Below are 19753 nucleotides of genomic sequence, written 5' to 3'. Positions count from 1 at the left end.
GAGGAGAAGCGTCTTACCAACAGACTGCACTTCATTGTCATGATTTCAATCTTAACACAACACTACATGGCCTTTAAAAAAAAAAACACAACATTACATGGAACACTTTACCATCAGCTTAGTAACCGCATGCGACCCATATTATAATATTGAAAAGTTTACTAAATATATATAGCTTCAACACATAAAAAAACAAATTCCACAAACTATCACTTTCTAAATTCTTTATTAATTTATTTTATGAAAAAATATAATAAAATGTTTAATTTGTGAAAATCTTCTCACTGATTGATGCTTTATTTTAATTTACATTTTGAAGTTTCTAATAAACTTTGTTAGATAAATTCAAAAAAAAAAAAATTTGTTAGATCAATGTACATGTTTAAGTGCTTTTGATGCAGAAAATTGAAGATTGTTGTCAGAGTCGAGTGCAAAGAAGCATTAAAAAGAGAAGTTGCGAATTTAGAAGATTATTAAGCCACTAATTGCGGATCTTTTGTTGGACTAAGAGTATTATTTATTTAATGGCCCACCGCCCATGAACTAATGTGGCGGCCGGGCCTGGCGGCTAGGTTTTAATTTATTTATAAATATTTATAATCTTTAATTTATAGGTCTGGAAAGAGTATAATTTTTAGTTCTCGTTCGGTTCAGGTAGAGCAATGAAAATGAAATCAAATAAATGAGAGGAATTGTAACAATAATAATTATTATTTTTATTTAATTTAACAATAAAAATGAATCACTAATAAGAAATACTCTTTCTTTTGTTTCTCTTCTATTTAATTTAGTGGATAATAAATTGAGTGATTGAGTAATGATCAAACAAAAAATAATGAATTCAATTAATTAAATCATTTTTCAACTTCCGAAAAGGCCCAACTAAAAATGGGATTAATTCATTTTATTCTTTCCAATCCGAGGATTGGAGAGCAATTTAATTATTTATATTTTAGAGCAATTAAAGTAATGAAGTTAAAGATAAAAAAAAAAAAATGAGAAATTTTTATATAATCATGTGAACACATTATTTTTGAATCAATCCTATAGGATTTTGGGTTATTTTAGAGCCAACTCTATCAGGTGCCGGACTATTCGATTACGGGCTATTTGGTTTATTAATTTTATTGGATTGAAAATTTTCAACCCTAATTTTCTCGAATTGACGAACTAATCGGCCAGTCAACATAATTTGAATTAGATTGACATAGCAAATACCAAAACTTCTAACTGAATTTTTTATTTTTATAGGAGTTTTAGATATTATGATTATGTGGTAAACGTTTAAACTTTTACGCAATTAGCCCCTCATATATTTTTTGAGTTTACCTTTTCTCTTTAAAATTTTCATGTTTAATTAGTGTTTAGAACGTATATGAACAAATTAATTGACATCGGGAAATCTTTGAACATTAGGCAAAGTGAAAAATTTTCAAAGTCAAATGACAAAAATGAGAAAAATAAAAAGCGAATGTGTTTGATTTAACGGTAGAACAATTAATACTAACCGTCTTAAATTTGATCAAACCGTCATGAGATTATTTAATTATTTATTCTAATATTAAAAAATTCTAATTAAAAAGTAAAAAAGACAGGCAAAATATACTGATTGGCCACTAGCCGCCTTTTCATTTTCTGACATAAGATTCATTTGTGTGTCCCTAGCAGGCAGGGGCGGAGCCAGACTTTCGACTCAGGGGGGTCCAAATTTTTTTTTCCAAAAAAATAATAATTAAATAAAAAATTTAAAAAATAAATAATAATAATTAATATAATTATAATGTTATTTAAATTATATAACAAGTTTAAAAATAAACATAATTATTTTTTTAAAAAAAGTCCAATATAACAATTAGCAAGCATATTAATAACCAAGCACAAGTTATATTGTAAAGTCAATACCCAAAATCATCATTTGCAAGCTCTACAGAAGCGGGGCAGAAAACTAGAAAAATCTCAAATTATAGCATATGTTTTCTTTAGAAAAGACATACCTTACCATTTAGCAACATTACCTTTATTCTGTCACAATATACCATAATACATCATACAACATTACCTTTACCTCTACAAAAGCACATGAATTATTATTATAGCAGATGAGATAACCACCACATTAGTCGTCTAGCATCACTAAACTAGTACGATAATTTATTGTTTTATTTTTTGGAAGGACACTGGAATAAATTTATGTGAACATGAACTTCCCCCGCACCCCTTAAATAAAACTAGAGTAACAATGGGTAAGGAGCAAGGACTAAGGAACATGAACTTCCCCACACCCCCTTAACTAAATTTATGTGAGCATTGAGCTATTATTGACCAAGAATAGGAAACACAACATTTACTTGCGGAGCAACGAAAGGCAAATGAACTGAGGGAGACGAATGGAGGCAGCTCAGCGGTAGACGAACGGTAGAGTCAAACTGGGATATGGCGATTGCGAGTGAGAACGAACGGAGAGCAACGAAGAAATAGATGATGTGCAACGAAGTTAAGGATTGAAATTCGCAGAAGTTAGGGATTGGAATTCCAATTAGAAAAATTAGATAAAATTAATATTTTTTTATTTTTTTTAAATATATTTGTAAAATTACTAAAATACCCCTGGGATTTTTGGAAATTCCAGGGGGGTCCAGTGACCCCACTGCCCCCCCCCCCCGGCTCCGCCCCTGCTAGCAGGCCATTTCTTTTACGTAATAAAAATAAGTGATCAACCAATCTCAAGTATATATAATGCCTGCTCTTGAGCTATGTATTCAAATATACCCAATATGCCTCGGCTACAACTAGTTTTTATCTTGTATTTCATCTTGGTGCTTCTTTTACCATCAATTTCTGCTGCTGTAATCACCAAACTTGGATGTGAGGATAAATGTGGGAATTTATCGATTCCATATCCATTCGGAGTCGGGTCGAATTGCTCGCTCGGCCCATCCTTCACGGTGAGTTGCAATACTTCCACAAATCCTCCAAATGCGTACCTTTCCATCATCAATAAAGAAGTGATTGAAATAAATGAAACATATATTCGGGTAAAGTACCCCAACCTGATTTCAATTTGCAATGATTCGTCAGCAGGTGAATCATCATATTCATACAAAGATAGTATGGCTGTGAACTTGACGGGGACTCTGTATGCTCTGTCGATGTACACAAACAGACTCACCGCCATAGGCTGCGATGACGCCGTGTTGCAGTCCAACGGAACTTCCACCAACGGAGGTTGCTCAGCGTTTTGTGACGACGACACTGATAAGGGCGGCGTCGGGTATTGCCCATTTGATCCTACTTTGCTCGGGAATGGTTGTTGCCAGGCTCAAATCGTCGGAGGTAATTGTCAGTTACGTATATTATGTTTTTTTCAATCTACGAGTATATTATATCTATATGTAAACATAAATTTCAATAGAAAGCACTATCACCTGAAAAAAGTGTTCAAAATATGAAAAATGAAGCAGTAGATAATTTTTACATTGAGTTTTCTACTTTTTATGGAGTAGATAGTTTAGTTTCTTTTATTTTCTTTTCTAATATTTTTTCTTAATAAAAAGATTTAATTTTTATTATGTGAATTATCAAATTGTTTAAATAAATATTCCTAATTTATGTTAGTTGTTAGCTCAATCTGCATGTGGATAATTATATATTTATCTATATATACTATATTAAAAAAACAATGTTGAAATTTGAAATCAATTACAAATTGAATTGGCAACATTTTTGTACATAAAAATAACTTAGGTCATAATTAATGTAATATTCAAAATTAATTTTAATTTAAAAATACATTATACCAAATTAATCGCACTAATTTATTTTGAAATAAAATTTTGGCCTCATCACTGTTCTAACTTGTTATGTTTGTTTAGACACGGGTTTCGTGGGAGCAGAATTAATTGACTTGAGCAGACTAGTCCAACGTAGAAGGCTTTTCCCATGCAGCTATGCGTTTATCCAAGAGGCCTCAGATGCAACTGGATTTTCATATCCGTTATACTACCTCCATAACTCAACAGCGTTGCATAATGATAATTGGGTATCATCGACAAGTCCTTCGGTGGTGCGGCTAGACTGGGTTCCCGGGGCTCAAAACTGCAGCCAAGCAAAGCTGAATCCTTCTACTTATGCATGTCGAGATGATAAGAGCCTATGTGTTGATGTTGCTAATGTCAGTAGAGGATACCAGTGCAGCTGCGTGCAAGGATATAAGGGCAATCCTTATCTGCTTGGAGGCTGCCAACGTTAGTATTATTCTTTTATTCATCGTACAGAACATATAAAAATAGTGAAAATATATGTTTTCCGCCCTTTTCCCATAAAAGAGAATGCACCCTTATGCTTATCATGAGATCATTTTTTAGGTGTTCATTGTACTTTAAAAGGATGTTTACCTTACATGATTGAATATTTTTATCATGATTATTATAATTACCAATAATGCCCTCTAGTCGCTAAATGCCTTCTAACTAACTCTGTTTCCATTTGATAATGTGCCAGCAATTTCATTTTCCAGTAGTTCAATTGCCAAAAATGGTTGCCAGGATCAATGTGGGGAATTGTTGATTCCGTTTCCATTTGAAATTGGGCAGAATTGCTATTTGGTGCCATCTTTTGAAATAGATTGTGATACTTCCACCAACCCTCCAAAAGCCTACCTCTCAGTTATGAAGTGGGAAATCACACACTTCAATTCATCACAGGTTCGGGTAAACTTTCCAACCTTGGGTTTAGCTTGCTACAATTGGTCAGATTCTCTGCGGAGAATCATTAAGATAGAGGAGCGAAGCTTGATTATTGATTTATCGACAACTCAGTTCACGTTGTCAGAAGATAGTTGGATCTCTGTGATTGGGTGCGATGATGTGATGGTGGGTACGATTCGACATGCTAATCGGATTTCTGTTGGCACCATCTGCGCAGCCGTTTCCAAAAATAATCAAATTGCCAATGACTATTATGCATATTGTCCAACTAAAACTAATGAGTACTGGCCTGACAATGGCTGTTGCAGGGCACCCATTCCTAGAGGTAAATATTTATCAACTTATGGTTTTACAATATAATTAAACAAACTTATTTTTTGTATTGTTGAATATATTAAACAAGCAAATATTCCCAATGATTCACTTGCAGGCACCTCTTACCTGGAAGCGAATTTAAGTGACTTCAGCGGACGATGGCCACGTACCAATTTCTCTTGCAGCTACGCATTCCTCGGAATTAAGGATGATTATTATCAAGCAACATACCCTATTTTGAATAACTCAACAGAGATTCAAACTGATGATCCACAAAAAAATTATCGGTTGACAATTTTTTTGTTGGATTGGAGAATTGGTGCGTTGAATTGCAACGAAGCACGATTGAATTCGACTGATTATGTGTGTCAAAATAACACAGACTGCTTTGATTTTGATTCAACGATTGGAGGGTATCCCTCCAACTGCTCCAAAGGATACCAAGGTTATCCGTACCTTAATCCAGGATGCCATGGTCAGTGCCCAATTTTTTTTTCTTTTCTTTAATTTAACCTTATAGTTTATAATGCTTTAATTCTTTGGAATGCCTACGAGAAAGAAATTGATTAGATCTAAGTATTAACAACTATAGATGTATTTTTTTTTTAGTTTTATCATTTTCAAAAGTAATTTAAACTTGCTTCAAATGCTAATCAACTGACATTTGACTTGTTTTGTGATGCTTGTGGAGCAGATATTGATGAATGCGTGGATAATGCAATTAATACATGCGTTTCAAATTCATTTTGCATCAATACTCTTGGCTCTTACCACTGTTCATGTCCAAAAGGGTATGTTGGTGATGGGAGGAAAGAAGGCACACATTGCATTCAACTGCCGCCATCCAAGATACGGACTATAATTTTGACAGGTAATAATTTATTTTTTATTTTCATTCCAATATTTATGGGCTCAAAGCACAGCTCAAATGTAAACTATAAATAAAAATGTTTAAATGATCATATGCTACTGAATAAGTTTGATCCAAAAAAATAAGTAAATAAAATATAACTCAATAAGTTGTGACTTACATATTTATGGTTTCTCCGTCGAATAATTTTATATACAGGTATGGGCTCAGGATTAGGATTTCTATTACTCCTTTTAGCGTGCTTTTGGTTGTATAAGGTGTTCAAAAAGAGAATGGAAAAAATGCTTAGACAGAAATTCTTCAAACGAAATGGTGGTCTTCTCTTGCAATAACAAACAAATGAGGGCACACTTGGAAAAACAAAAGTTTTTCCTACAAAAGAGTTGGAAGTAGCCACTGATAACTTTAATGAAAACCGAATCCTTGGACGTGGAGGGCAAGGCACTGTCTACAAAGGAATGTTATCTAATGGTAAAGATTGTGGCAATAAAGAAATCAAAGTTGGTTGAGGAGAATCAGTTGGAACAGTTCATAAATGAGGTGGCTATACTGTCGCAGGTCAATCATCGAAATGTGGTCAAATTGTTGGGGTGTTGTTTGGAGACGGATGTTCCTTTGCTTGTTTACGAATTTATGCCAAATGGCACCCTTTATGATCTCATACATGATCCCGATAATGAATTTCCATTTCCATGGAACATGCGTCTGAAAATCGCAGCAGATATAGCCGGAGCATTGGCCTATTTACATTTTGCATCTTCTGTAGCTATCTATCACAGAGACATCAAGTCAAGTAACCTCCTTCTAGATGAGAAATATGTTGTCAAAGTGTCGAACTTCGGAACTTTGAAGTTCATTGCTACGGACAAAACTCACTTAACTACTCTGGTTAAAGGGACATTTGGGTATTTAGATCCAGAATATTTTCATACAAGTAAATTCACAGAAAAGTGCGATGTTTACAGTTTCGGAGTGGTTCTTGTGGAGCTTCTTAGTGGGCAAAGGCCAATTTCTATTGATGAAGAAGAAGAGGAAAGAGGCCTAGCTACTCGGTTTCGTACATGCATGGTAAGCAACTGTCTCGACACAATCTTAGATCCTCAAGTTTTGGATAAAGGTAGAAAGGAAGAGGTTATTTTAGTTGCAAAGCTTGCTCAGAGATGTGTGAATTTGAAAGGAATAATAAGACCAACTATGAAAGAAGTAGCTACTGAATTGGAAAATTTTAGAATGTCTCAAATGTCTTCTATAGTTCAAGATGAATATGAAGATGTGAGAGTTTTTGAAGACATATGCACAACGATTTCAGACAATGAGCACACATGGACAGGCAGGTGTTATAAGACTGTAGTTGTTTCGTCATCAGACACACTGACACAAAACATTCGGTCCCATGCTTTAATTTGAAGAACATTTGTATACCTCATGCCTATTTTATGAGAAATGAGAATTAATCTTCGCCTTTTAAATTTTAAATCTAATGGTTATGATTATTTCACTTAAAAAATGATGCCTATTTAGGAATGAGTAATTAGATGTGCCATTTTTTCACTTTTTAATACTTTAAAGGTTAGTTAATTAATTTCTATTATTCTACATAGCCAAATATTGTGTCTTCTTATTATTTACCAAAATTTTTTGGAGTTGCATTAGCTTCTCTCGAGATGCGAAGAATAGCGTAAATAAAGACTCTCTTGGTCCTTTCGAAGCAGATATTCGTACGCCATTGGGTTATTTGAGGTGGTTTCGACTTTCCGAAGGGATAACCTTAATTAAGGCCTTAGGCTAGCAAGGTGAATGGATTTAGGAAAAAAAAGATCCTGGTTTTAAAAGAATAAAGAAGGCTATGGGAAAAGATCCCAGACTAGGCTCGCTACGTGGAATGCCTAATCGCCGCACCGATCATTCGGGGGGAGGCGGGACACTGCGAGGTGGGTAGTTTATCTGGGGCCGATGCCTCCTAAAGAGTAACGGAGGTGTGGGGAAGCTCTCATAGAAGCTTTGGCCCTTGCTTTACATAAATTGTTATGAACTGACTAAATGACTAGATTATCCCGGAACGCTAGCTAAGCTAATAGTTTGAGTTCCCTTCAGCTCTGTGAGTTCAATCAAGTCAGGATCAAGTGCAGCTCTTCCCGCTAAACTAAGGCCGCAGAGGAGTTGTGACACCCTACCACCTTGTGACACCCAAATCCAAATTCAATTTTAAATGAAAACGCACGCGGAAAATCATAACTATAAATAGATATTTAATATGAAAATCGTGAAAGAAATCTCTATTCAAAATAATTCACTCAAAATAACATCTTTAAGGAAAACTAAATTTAAAATATTTGATTCGCCATTCGACCTTCCACGCGCCTCCGGCCTTTAAAACCTAAAAATGTCAAATATGGGATGAGCATACAGGGTACACTCAGTGTGGTGACAAACATGGATTTCATACCTTAATATCGCACGAATTGTTGTCATTTTCCCCAATGAATTGATTGCATTTATGTGTTTGTATCCCAATTTTGAGTTTTATGAAGTCTTGATTGCTTGGTATAGTTTTTGAGTATTTTCAGGGCAAATCAAGATGGGTGGAAGCAATTCCTACTCAAACCAATGACTCCAAAGTGGTGATAAAGTTCCTCCAAAAGAATATCTTGACAAGGCATGGAATTCCAAGGGCCTTGATAAGCGATGGAGGATCCCACTTTTGCAACAAGTGGATGGAAGGCCTTCTCAAAAAGTACGGGGTGAAGCATAGAGTGACAACGGCTTATCATCCCCAAGCAAATGGTCAAACCGAGTTGGCATGCGGGAACATGCAATAATTGTCCAAGTTAATAAAACGGTAACACATACGGCCATTTCATATATATCCTCAATATTCGCACTGTGGCAGTCCAAGGACTTTAAAGTCCCGGACCCTATTTACGGGCCCCTGGTGACATCCTCAATATAATGGTTGCAACCCTGTAATATGTAATCGCATTGTGGCAATCCAAGGACCTTTCCGTCCTGGACCCTATTTACGGGCCCCTAGCGATACATAACCTCAAATCGCATTGTGGCATACTAAGGACGGTGAAGTCCTGGACCCATTGAGCGGACCCCTAGCGATAAATGTAATTCACAACGCATATGGTACACACATAACATTAAAATGGACAAGAATTAACCCGGGCATGTACTGAAATAAATCTCACACCTTAACTTGACTTGAAAATTTAACTTCGATAATTCAAAATCACAGTCCACGCCCTAGTCGCGCCGCACCTAGCCAGATAATTTCAAATAATAAACATAAGGGCCTAATTGAACTTTAAAACAATAATAATAGTTTGAATCTTAAGAATTTATTATCATAAAACCATTTAAAAATCATTAGCCTAATAGATTATAAAAGAGCTTTTCTTATAAAAAGATTTGGGCTCAATATTTAGTTAAAACTTAATTCAAATTAATAATTCAAGCCCAAATATATTATGAATGACATCCTTTATAACATAATATGCAAATGCAAATCCATTTGATAATTAAAAGGAGTCCAATCATTAATAAAATTTAAGCCCCAATTAAAGCCCATTCCCAAGCCCATCATCTAACCCTAATAAAAATCACATACTCACATCTCACAAACACACACACACCCAGCTGCTCTCTCTCCTCTCACCCGCTCACTCTCTTCTCTCCACCCCTCTCTCTCCCTCTCGGCCTCCTGCTTGCCGCCGCCACAGGACGGCCGCGCCGTCGCCGGAGGCCGGCGGCTCTGCCTCCCCCTCTCTCCTTTCACTTCCCTCTTTTCTTTCACCTCTAGTCTCCCTTTCACTCTTCTCCGCACCCAACAGCGGCGTCCACCCTTCTCCGACGATAATTGCCGCCAGCCACCAACCTCTCCTGCTCGGCGTCACCTTCTCGCCTCTCTCTATTTCCTGACCGACAGCAGCGGCTGTCAGTGCCGCCCTCACGTCGACAGCGGCGCTGCCCCTGCTCCTCTCTGCCGGTCGCCGCCTTCCGCCAACAGCAGCGCACGGCGGCGTCATTCCACCTCCCCCCTTATGTATTTCTGGCTCCTCAACAGCCCATCTAATTTCATCTTGAATTCTATCTCTGCTATTCTAAAATACCAGTTTCTTTTCTGTAAAAGCAGTGGATTTTATTCTATTTGATTTCTTATGAATAATGGATTCAATTATAAGTATGCATTTCTGGATTTTTGAAACAAGAATTTGTACGAGATTTTTTGGGTTTGACATAAGAAGAAAAATGGAGAAATAACTGATGTGATCGAAATGAAATTACATAAGTGAAAGGAGTTAACATGAAAAAGGAAATGAGAGTGGATTTTGAAAATAATTTGGTGGCTGAGTAGTAAAATGGTACTTGCTGTACAAAATCAACTAAATGTTATGGGCTTTTTATTAAAATCCAGCCCAATGCAAGTATATAAAAATAATAATAATAAGGCCCATTATAAATGTTTATACCCTTGAGCACATATACGAATATATATATAGGGAAGGGATCAAAAAAGAATGCTAAATGTAGAGAGAATGAGGAATGAATCTCGGCCCTTCAAATCTGCCCATCCTACGGCTCTTGATTTTACTAAGGATTTGAATTAATAACTCACTAAAAGGTTAGATTTGTCATAACATATTTAAGCTATCCGAAAATATCTTTCAATACTATGGAAAGATTTGATTTTTTCCTTAATCCCAACAAACCAAAATCGTTGAGTGAGGAATTTGGAAACAGATATCTACTATAATTATGCTAATTATATTAATTTATATTAAAAAAATTAACAAGGTCAAAACTTCTTTCCTGTTGTAGTTTTATTTCTTTCAATGCATAATTCTATTTAAAAACATTCAATCATCATTTACGTGTTCGTTAATTCAGCTAATAAGTCTATGTGATAAAAAATTCAAAATATTTATTTTGGTATTCATTAGCTTTTCCTTTATATTCATACATGCATTAATATATATAATTTAATTATAAATTTGTTGTTATAATAAATAAATAAGTAATGATAATTACTTCCATAATTAAAAAAATATTAATTCTAAAAATTATATAGAAATTTGTATATCAAATTTTATTCTCTTTTATTATGTTTTACATTATTTATGATTTTTTTTCACAATTCTCTATCATATCAATATTCAAACTTCATTACTAGAATACTTATAATTTTATAATATTTATTCAAAAAAATTTAGTTTAATAATTTTTTGTAAATTATATTATTATTTGATTTTATTTCACGATTTGAACAGTAAATTGTTCACATTATTCGGACAATTTGAAAGTTTATTCAGTTTATAAATGTAATATGTTAAATTATTCAGATCAGTTAGATGTTCATTCAGCAGAGTCTGTATTTCATATTTTATAACATATTCAGTATATTTTTCACTTTATTCACAAACATTGAAAGTTTATTCAGTTTATAAATGTCATATGTCAATACATATCCATTCAATGAGACTAATAGTATAAAATGAAATCATATCTTGAAATATATTTTTTTAGGTGCAAAATGATTTATAATAAATTTTGCAAATACAACTATAAATTATACTGAATAATATATAAATTTAACAAATAAACTACAATATATACTGAATAATACATAAGCTAACTGCACAATTCAATAAAATTATAGTATGTGAAGCTTTGTCAAAAAGTATGCGAAGCATCGAATTTATAGCATCGAATTTATATTGAATCTTGGATCCTTGCACATTTCTCCAAAAGTATGTGAAGCTTTGTCCAAAACGGCCCTTTTCACCTCATTTTCCTCCCATGCCAAAATGGGTGCACAATACCGTATGCGCATCCTTGAGAATTGTTGCGGTCGTTTATTAGATATGTTGCATTTTCAGCCTGCGTGCCATCACCAATGAATGAACAAATATGACTTTAAGCACACATAATTTATATAAATTATAGAATAAATTAATGAATAAAGATCAAATTTATTTGAATAAACTACAAAAGTTAATGAATATACCTGAAAAATTTATGAATAAACTACATAACATACCGAATAACCTATAGTCAGATATTAATTTTTATACAAAAACAGAATTGTAGTTAAATTGTATTTGCCTCAAATTAAATTATATAAATAATAAATAAACAAATATGACATGACCACACATAATTTATATACATTACAGAATTATTAAATGAATAAAGATCAAATTTATTTGAATAAACTACAAAATTTAATGAATAAAGATCAAATTTTATTTGAATAAACTACAAAAGTTAAAGAATAAACATGGAAAATTTATGAATAAACTTCATAACATGCCGAATAACTTATAATCAAATAAAAAAAATTTATGCAAGAACAGAATCCTAGATGATAACCTGTAATCACTACATCCTCATGATGATAATTAGAAAACTAATTTTAAATCCAAATCCCATTCTAATGAAATCCTCAAGATGGAGACGAAGCTTCCCCAAATCGAATACTTCTCGTTAAGATGAATATTTAATTACAAACACGAAAAGCCCTTTGCTTACACCATCTTCACTATCCAAAATATAAAATAAACAAGTAATAAAATAAAGTAACAACTCGCCCCCATTTAACGGATCGCCGCCGAAAACATCAGGAATCAATTTGTGGTGAGAACTTCCATTCTATTCCATAAACAGAGAATACATGATCTATTCAGTAAATATTAAAATTTGTAATTAGACCTTTGATTTTCATAGCCACTCACACGATATTCACGAACAAAGAAGAAGAAATCAGTAAACGCCGCCGGAAAATCTACAACTAACAACTTACACGGTTTTCAGCAAACGCCGTCGGAAAACTGAACCAATCGTCTTCCAAATCCAGACGGCCAAATCAAATGTTCGCGGCAGGATAACTGCAATGTCGTCGGCCAAATTCAAGCGTCGCTCTTGTAATTGGAGATGAATCGCCGTTCGTTTGGGAGGAGACGCGTCTGGTGTAGGGTTTCCAAAGTGAGAGGAGTTTGTTTGGAAAAGACGTGGGTGAGGGGAGAGATCATTCCTTAAATTAGGAATGACAGTTTTCTGAATAGACAAATTGTCTAATATACCCCCAACGTTTTTTATATGATTTTTAAAGTTATTCAGTAAATTAAAAATGTAGATTAATTATTAATTAGTTTTAATCTGAACCATTAATATATTCAGATCCTATGGTTAGGATTCATTCCTTATTCTCTACACTAAGGGGATTCTTTGTAGATCTCCACCCTATATATATATATATATATATATATATATATATATATATATATATATATATATATATATATTTTCTAAAGATATAGTCTGTAATTTGAAATTATTTATCTAACTAAGGGCGCGACTAGACATATCCACTGTGACAGCCACCTTCCGTCTGTCCCTCCATCCATATAGAGCTGCTTCCCAAACATTTCCTGAAAGTAGACGACAAGTTTTAAATCTTAATACATGCAAAGCATATCTCGTTGAATCAGTCTTTTTCGCCACATCGCACTACTAGGCCAGCCATAAGCCCTAAGTCAGGGAAAGGGAAGCGGCAAAACAAAAGTACAGCGTCGTTCCTTAGAGGTTACTTTTCGGGCCAGCCATAGGTTCGAATCCTGCAACCTTTCTTGTGGATCATCCTGTGGTTACCAGATGATGGGGTTTTGGCGTTCCGAGCCGTCCAATCGATTGAAACTGCAAAGTAGCTACTTTCCCTGTGAGGCTAAAATCATGCTACATAACTAGAGTTTCAAACCCCAATAAGGGAATCAAAAGTCTTGTTTTTCTGTACCGGCATCGATGTGCCTGATGTTCCTGAGGGTCATGTTAATTCGTTGCATAATTAATTATTTCATTTTATTTAATGATATGTAGATTTTAGTTGCACAATCAATAAGAATCATTGCACAAATATGGTAATGCATACGATTGCATAGATATGTGGCGAAAATGCACAGATGAGTTTATAGATTTGTAGTTGCATAGATGAAGGATTCATAGTTTCTGAGTTGCATGGTTGAAAAGATTAGTAGTTACATAATTGTATAGTTGAAGGGTTCGAAGTTCTGAGTTGCATAGTTGAAGGATTTGGAATTGCATAGATGAAAGATTTCTATACAAATCGTATTAACTTCCTATGCAACAAACCAACAACCCTACAAGTGAAAGTGAATAGTAAATATTTGCAATAATTACAGTAGGCAATTATTTGATTATGCTAAATTACAATGCTAACCCTTGTTATATTTCTTGCCTTTAATTTAAAGAAAACGCATGAAATATCTTTTGTAAGATCTCAGGGCACTCGTTAGTTTTGATATTATTAATGGTTTAGATTGGTTCTTAGTTCCAATCTTAGGGAGGGTTTCTATATTAACCCACCCCTATATATATAACATCTTCTTTAATTTTGTTATAACATTCTCTCTCTTACCTATCTCTTCTTTTTCTTTATTTTATTAATTTTTTCAGAATTATTTCTCTTTTTCGTTATCATGACATTTATTGTGTTAGGTTACATTAGTCAGTTTTTTATTTCATTTTAATCTTATTCTATTCCTTTGAATTTTCGTTATTGTTTTCGTTTGAATTTTATAAACAAAATGCATTATAATTCTGTAATTGCACATGAATTTTAAAAGTATTCATACAATATAATATTTTAAATTATCTGAATTTATCACAAAATTAAACTTCCGAGTGATTTCTTGCGGGGACCCTGGATCCTAACCCAAATGAAATACTTAGAAGATTCCATCAGTCAACAGGCATCGGTCATCACAGTACATACCACGCGCATTGAATTTCAGACGGCTTATTTATTGAATTGCTTCATTTTTCTGTATTTAACATTTCAACAATATTATTTTATAGTAGTTCCTAATAAAAACAACATTTTATAGTAATTTCTTTGTTCTTTTTAGAAGAACGTCAAGTCCTAACTGTATTTATGTGATTACATTTTTGTAAAGATCTAGGGTTTTTTTTAGTCAATAGATATATAAGGTTATGATACAAATTCCATAATCCCTCTTGTATGTCACGTACGGTGAAAACACAGTTAATATATTAGTATTAAAAGATTTTATTAATGTTTAATTAAATTTATTATTATATTAGAGATTATTTAATGAGGATTATTTATCTTAAATTAAAGTATATTAATTTTAATTAAAATATATTAATCTTTATTTTAAACTAATTATTAGTTTATAATTAAATTTTAATAAATAATTATAGGGGTGGGGCCGGCCATGGTGCCAAGATCGGCTAGTAATTAAATATCCTATTGTTTCGAAAATTTAGAAAAATATTGTAAAAGTTGAAGTAGCTCTGGATATTTTGCAGAACGAATTTCGTTTTAGACAATACTAAAAAATAAAAATTTTGTGGAGGAAAGCCGGACAAATGAGTTAAGTTGTATTTTGAGCCTCGATCGATGAAGAGTTGACGTTGACTTTGGAATTGAATAATCTATGGTAAGTCTTCATTGCATGAACTTCATATATATATATTACTAATATTCTTTGTCAAGTGTATAAATAAATCCAAAAGTTAATTAAAAGAAATATAACATGGGAATACCAACATCATCTAGAAATAAATTAGTTGATTTTCCTCAAAGAAGAAAAAAAAACAACGACAATTGGTCATAATGTCAAAAAATTAATTGAAATCATGATTATTCTTGTATCTTGCATTCCATATTTGCTGCTGATGATGAGAATGTTGGAATATAAAAATAAACTTGATTTTTTGAGTGAAGATATTTTAAAAGAAAAATATATAGAATTCTAGAAAAAGTAAGTGAAGATATTTGTATTAGAAATATCTAGAATCAAGATATTTTAGAAGAAAAATATAGAGAATTCTAGAAAAAGTAAGTGAAGATATTTGTATTAGAAATATCTAGAATCAAGATATTTTAAGTAGAAAAATCTAGATAGAAAAAATCAAGAGAATTCTAGAATTCTCACTTGACTACTATATATATGTGGAGGTTGTATCAATTGTTTAGAACGAAGTGAATTGAAGAAAGATTGTGTTAGCAAACTACAATCCTCCCATTCAAATTCCTAAGCACACACGTCCACAACCAATTTCTCCAAATTTCCTTCTACCAATTAAATAAATCCTCCATTATATATACTTATATTCCAACAAAGTGGTACCAGAGCCACAAGATTCTACTTGTGGTATGGCGAATTTACAATCGTTTCAAGTCCCCATGCTCAACAAGAGCAACTTCGACAATTGGAGTATCAAGATGAATGCGCTATTGGGAGCCCACGACGTTTGGGAGATCGTGGAGAACGGCTATGAGGAGCCGCAGGACGAGGCCGCACTATCCCAACAACAAAAGGATAGATTGCGAGACGCGAGAAAGAGAGACAAGAAGGCTCTCTGTCTCATTTATCAAGCGCTAGGGGACGATGATTTCGAGAAAATCTCGAACGCGAGCACCGCCAAGGAAGCGTGGGAGAAGCTCCAGAACGCGTGCAAAGGAGCGGAGCAAGTAAAAAAGGTACGACTTCAAACTTTAAGAGGAGAGTTTGAGTCTTTGCATATGAAAGAGTCCGAGTCAATTTCGGATTATTTTTCAAGAGTCTTGGCGGTGTCTAATCAAATGAAAAGAAATGGTGAAAAATTGGAGGATGTTAGAATTATGGAGAAAATATTACGCTCACTAACTCCAAGATTTGAGCATATAGTAATCACAATTGAAGAAACTAAAAATTTGGAGGAGATGACGATCGATCTCTTGTTGGGGTCGCTGCAAGCATATGAGGAAAAGCAAAAGAAGAAGCAAGAAATTTCAGAGCAACTTTTAAAGTTGCACGTAAGCCCAAAAGATAAAGAAGAAGATCCGAGCAATGGCTATGGACAGTCCGGGAGAGGACGTGGCAAAGGGCAAGATCGAGGCAGAGGCCGAGCACGTGGACGTGGTCGAGGACGAGGAGGCTTCGTCAACAATGGTGAAAGAAATGAGTTTACAAGTGGACGTGGTCGAGGACGAGGAGGCTTCGTCAACAATGGTGAAAGAAATGAGTTTACAAGTGGTCGGGGGAGGAGCAACCCGCAGTCGAGGTACGATAAATCTTCAATAAAGTGTTATAATTGCCATAAATTTGGGCACTATGCTTCCGAGTGCAGAAGTGAAAATGTAAGGATTGAAGAAAGGGCCAATTATGCCGAGAACACGAGCGAAGTAAATGGTAGTGTGCTTCTGGCATATAAAGGAGAAGCTGGAAGAGATGGCACGTGGTACCTCGACACCGGTGCAAGCAACCACATGTGCGGGAAGAGAAGCATGTTCGTGGAGCTCGATGAGTCGGTAAGTGGCAACGTCTCCTTTGGTGATGAATCTAAAATTCCAGTTAAAGGAAAAGGGAAAATTTTAATTCGCTTGAAGAATGGAAATCATGAATTTATTTCCAACGTTTATTACGTGCCCAATATGAAGAATAATATATTGAGTTTGGGACAACTCTTAGAGAAAGGTTATGATATTCACATGAGAGATTATAACCTTTCAATAAGAGACGGCAAAAATAATCTTATTGCCAAGGTGCCAATGTCTAAAAATAGAATGTTCTTATTGAATATTCGAAATGACATGACAAAATGCCTGAAAGCGTGTTACCAAGATAAGTCTTGGTTGTGGCACCTACGGTTTGGGCACTTAAATTTTGGCGGCTTGGAGTTGCTATCAAAGAAAGAGATGGTGAGAGGCTTACCATCCATCAAACATCCCGATCAACTCTGCGAAGGTTGTCTACTCGGGAAGCATTTCAGAAAGCCATTCCCAAAGGAGTCAAGCTCAAGAGCTCAAAAGCCACTGGAGTTGATTCATGCTGACGTGTGTGGGCCGATAAATCCAAGCTCCCTCGGTAAAAATAATTATTTTCTGCTATTCATTGATGATTTTTCTAGAAAAACGTGGGTATATTTCTTGAAGCAGAAGTCAGAAGTATTTGATGCATTCAAGAAATTCAAAGCTGCCGTCGAGAAGGAGAGCGGACGACAAATCAAGGCCCTGAGGTCCGATCGAGGCGGAGAATTCACATCAAAGGAGTTTCTAGAATTTTGCGAAGCAAATGGAATTCGACGGCCCCTGACAGTTCCGAGATCCCCCCAACAAAATGGAGTGGCGGAAAGAAAAAACAGAACAATCATGGAGATGGCGAGGAGCATGCTAAAGACGAAGAATCTGCCTAAAGAGTTTTGGGCCGAAGCAGTGGCGTGCGCGGTGTACCTATCCAACCGATCGCCGACAAGGAGCGTGTGGGGAATGACTCCACAAGAAGCCTGGAGCGGGAGAAAGCCAGGAATTTCCCACCTAAAGGTATTTGGGAGCAAAGCCTACGTGCACGTACCAGATGAGAGAAGGAAGAAGCTCGACGATAAAAGTGAAGCATTCATCTTTATCGGGTACGACTCTAACTCTAAAGGCTATAAGTTATATAATCCAAATACCAAGAAAACAGTGATAAGTCGAGACGTGGAGTTCGACGAAGAAGGAGTCTGGGATTTCAGCTCCAGCGGTGACTTCACCTACATCCCACAGTTAGAAGAACAAAGAGCAGAAGAGCAAGTTGGAGAAATACAACAAGAGCCAGTGACTCCACCAGCTTCACCAGTGCCAGTCACTGAAGACTCGCCACCATCTTTCTTAAATGAAAGAGTCACACCACGAGCAAGGAGTTTGGGCGAGATATATGAGGATACTGAAAGGTTAGAAGATCTTACCTTATTTTGCCTATTTGCTGATTGTGAGCCTGTTAGCTTTGAAGAAGCAGCAGATAGTGAAAATTGGCGAGTCGCGATGGATGAAGAGATCAAAGCCATAAAGAAAAATGATACATGGGAGCTCGTAACACTACCAAAAGGGCACAAGGCCATTGGAGTCAAGTGGGTGTATAAAGTTAAGAAGAATTCCAAGGGTGAAGTGGAAAGATATAAAGCGAGGCTTGTCGTGAAAGGATATAGTCAAAGAGCTGGAATCGATTATGATGAGGTATTTGCTCCTGTCGCTCGCTTAGAAACTATTAGACTAATACTCTCTCTTGCAGCCCAAAATAGATGGAAGATTTATCAAATGGATGTCAAGTCAGCCTTCTTGAATGGGTATATAGACAAAGAAGTCTATATCAAGCAGCCAATGGGCTACGAGGTGAAAGGGCAAGAAGATAAAGTCTTGAAGTTGAAGAAGGCCCTATACGGACTAAAGCAAGCACCAAGGGCATGGAATAGCAGGATCGATAAGTACTTGGAGGAGAATGGCTTCACCAAATGCCCTCACGAGCATGCCCTCTACGTTAAAGTCAATGGAGAGGATATATTAATTGTGTGCTTGTATGTAGATGATTTGATCTTCACAGGAAATAATCCAAAGATGATTGAGGAGTTCAAGAAGGCCATGTCAAAGGAGTTTGAGATGACAGATATTGGGCTGATGGCGTACTACCTCGGCGTGGAAGTCAAGCAACTCAAAGATGGGATCTTCATCACACAAGAAGGATACGCCAAGGAAATTCTCAAGAAGTTCAAGATGGAGGACTGCAAAGCAATCAACACGCCAGTGGAATGCGGGATAAAATTATCCAAGAATGATGGAGGAGAAAAGGTGGACCCGACATTGTTCAAGAGCTTGGTTGGAAGTTTACGGTACTTAACTTGCACAAGGCCGGACATTCTTTATGCGACAGGACTTGTGAGTCGCTATATGGAGAATCCAACCACTACGCATTTTAAGGCGGCGAAGAGAATACTACGATATCTCAAAGGTACGCTCGACTATGGCCTATTCTATTCAAATACTGATGATTATAAGCTTGTTGGCTATAGTGATAGCGAT

The 19753-nt window shown here is 35.3% G+C and overlaps 1 pseudogene; it reads left to right on the top strand.

Annotated features, from left to right (window-relative positions):
- The first annotated feature begins 2767 nt into the window (after window positions 1–2767).
- Window positions 2768–8711, top strand: LOC131009907 (wall-associated receptor kinase-like 1; annotated as a pseudogene).
- The last annotated feature ends 11042 nt before the right edge of the window (window positions 8712–19753 follow it).

The sequence above is a fragment of the Salvia miltiorrhiza genome, chromosome 2 (assembly GCF_028751815.1).
Source record: "Salvia miltiorrhiza cultivar Shanhuang (shh) chromosome 2, IMPLAD_Smil_shh, whole genome shotgun sequence".
Lineage (NCBI taxonomy): Eukaryota > Viridiplantae > Streptophyta > Magnoliopsida > Lamiales > Lamiaceae > Salvia > Salvia miltiorrhiza.
This window is presented reverse-complemented; position numbering and strand designations above follow the sequence as displayed.